This window comes from Zingiber officinale, chromosome 3B (assembly GCF_018446385.1).
Source record: "Zingiber officinale cultivar Zhangliang chromosome 3B, Zo_v1.1, whole genome shotgun sequence".
NCBI classification, from domain to species: Eukaryota; Viridiplantae; Streptophyta; class Magnoliopsida; order Zingiberales; family Zingiberaceae; genus Zingiber; species Zingiber officinale.
The window spans coordinates 91,026,312-91,028,501 of NC_055991.1; positions in this window are offsets into that span (position 1 = coordinate 91,026,312).

The window sequence follows — 2,190 nt, forward strand, 5'->3', positions numbered from 1 at the left end:
TTTTAATTCTATTGGGAGGCCATGACAATCCCAACCTGGAGCAAAGTTGATACTGTAATTACCAACAAGCTGGAGCAAAAGCACATGTTAATACAGAAACTACCTGTCACGCCCCAGGAATTCCCTGTTAGAAGAAATTTCGATAACATCTCCCCTGTATGAATGACAATATGAAACCGGACGTGCACTATCCATTTTGACTCTTTGGAGAAGCCTAGTAATGTATAAGCTCTGAGAGAGAAGATAGTCTTCCTCATGTGGAATAAGTTCAATACCAAGAAAAAAATGAGCAATACCTAAATCTCGAGTAGGAAATTCTTGATTGAGAATACTTAATAAATTTGTGATACATTTGTGATCATTGCTAGTTATTAGGATGTCATCCACATAAATAAAAAAAATATTATAGGTCCATCATTATATTTGTGGAATAGAGACGAGTTAGTCTTTGATTTAGAAAATTCTTAAGCTTATACAATTAGATAATCGATGAAACCATGCACGGGGGGGAGTTTGTCGAAGATCATATAAGGATTTCTTGAGTTGGCAAATATGAGATGAAAATTGTGGATGAATGAACCCAGGCGGTTGCTCTATAAATACAGTTTCCTCAAGATAACCATGGCGAAATGCATTTGAAATGTCTAATTGTCGTACAGACCAATTATAACTAATAGTTATCAATAATAATAATCTGACGGATGTAATTTTGATGGTTGAACTAAAAGTGACATTGAAGTCAATACCTAGTTGTTGACTAAATCCTAGTAATGTATATGCTCTGAGAGAGAAGATAGTCTTCCTCATGTGGAATAAGTTCAATACCAAGAAAAAAATTAGCAATACCTAAATCTCGAGTAGGAAATTCTTGATTGAGAATACTTAATAAATTTGTGATACATTTGTGATCATTGCTAGTTATTAGGATGCCATCCACACAAATAAAAAAATATCATAGGTCCATCATTATATTTGTGGAATAGAGACGAGTTAGTCTTTGATTTAGAAAAATCTTAAGCTTATAACCAATTAGATAATCGATGAAACCATGCACGGGGAGTTTGTCGAAGACCATATAAGGATTTCTTGAGTTGGCAAACATGAGATAGAAATTGTGGATGAATAAACCCAGGTGGTTGCTCTATAAATACAGTTTCCTCAAGATAACCATGGTGAAATGCATTTGAAATGTCTAATTGTCGTACAGACCATTTATAACTAACAGTTATCAATAATAATAGTCTGACGGATGTAATTTTGATGACTGAACTAAAAGTGGCATTGAAGTCAATACCTAGTTGTTGACTAAATCCTTTGGCTATAAGTTAAGCTTTGTGTCGTTCAACAGAACCATCAGCTCGATGCTTAAGATGGAATACCTGTTTAGAGCAAACAACATTCATGGAGGGAGTGCGCGGAACTAGGCTCCATGTTCCATTACGAAGAAGTGTATTAAATTCTGTAGTTATTGCACAACGCCAATTTGGATCCTTGCTCTCTTGTCTAAAACAAGTTGGTTCAATAGATTTTAAAGAGACCACTAGAGCTCGTGGAAGGGGATGTCGAGTTGTCATCGGTGGACATCGTGCATATCTGTCACTTAAGGTAAGCATGCGACGAGGCGGATTATGATCTGAATCACTTATTGATGGCAACGAGAAAGTAGACTGACATGGTGATTTTAATGATGGACTTGTATTATCTTTGACTGGTAAAGCTTCTGAGATTAGATCAACAACTTGAGGTGATTTTGATGGTATATGGGAGCTATTAGCAAGCTCCAAAGCATGACTTAGAATGTCATCACTTTTGACAATATTAGGTGGCATCAAGAAGGTGCCACCTGTACCCGGAGAAGAGATCAACGATTCAAAGAAACTACTGAAAAAGGGAATATAAACTCATCAAAAGTAACATGTCGTGAAATATAAATTCGTCATATTGGTATATACATGCAAAGATAATCATGGTGCATATTGCTATAACCAAGGAAAACACATTATAGTGAATGAGAGTCAAGTTCATGATTAGAATAGGGGTGTAACCATGGATAACATGCTTAACTAAAACTTCGAAGGAAAGTGTAATTAGGAGTTTAATTATAATTTTTTTTAAAAGGACATTTATGATTGAGCAATAGAGTAGGAATTCGATTTATGAGATATACGACAGTGCTAACAGCTTCATTCC